Below are 277 nucleotides of genomic sequence, written 5' to 3' on the forward strand. Positions count from 1 at the left end.
CCTGGCCATGCTGATATTTCAGAAAACGATGGACCAGATGAAGCTGCCCGAAATAGACTGCAATACCGGAAATTCAGAAGAATATTTTTTTACTAACGTCGACGCCTCGAACATCGCAAAAATTATTGCCTGTCAAGAAAAAAAACCGCCTCTGGAATCTGCCGCTGCACCAAGATAACTGTCTGCGTTGCACTGACCCAGAAGTGTGAGGGAAAATTTCCCGATCATTTTCTCGCCACCTTGAGACGCTGCACCATCGTCTTTGACTGAACGTGCA

Source organism: Rhipicephalus sanguineus, chromosome 11 (genome assembly GCF_013339695.2).
Source record: "Rhipicephalus sanguineus isolate Rsan-2018 chromosome 11, BIME_Rsan_1.4, whole genome shotgun sequence".
NCBI classification, from domain to species: domain Eukaryota; kingdom Metazoa; phylum Arthropoda; class Arachnida; order Ixodida; family Ixodidae; genus Rhipicephalus; species Rhipicephalus sanguineus.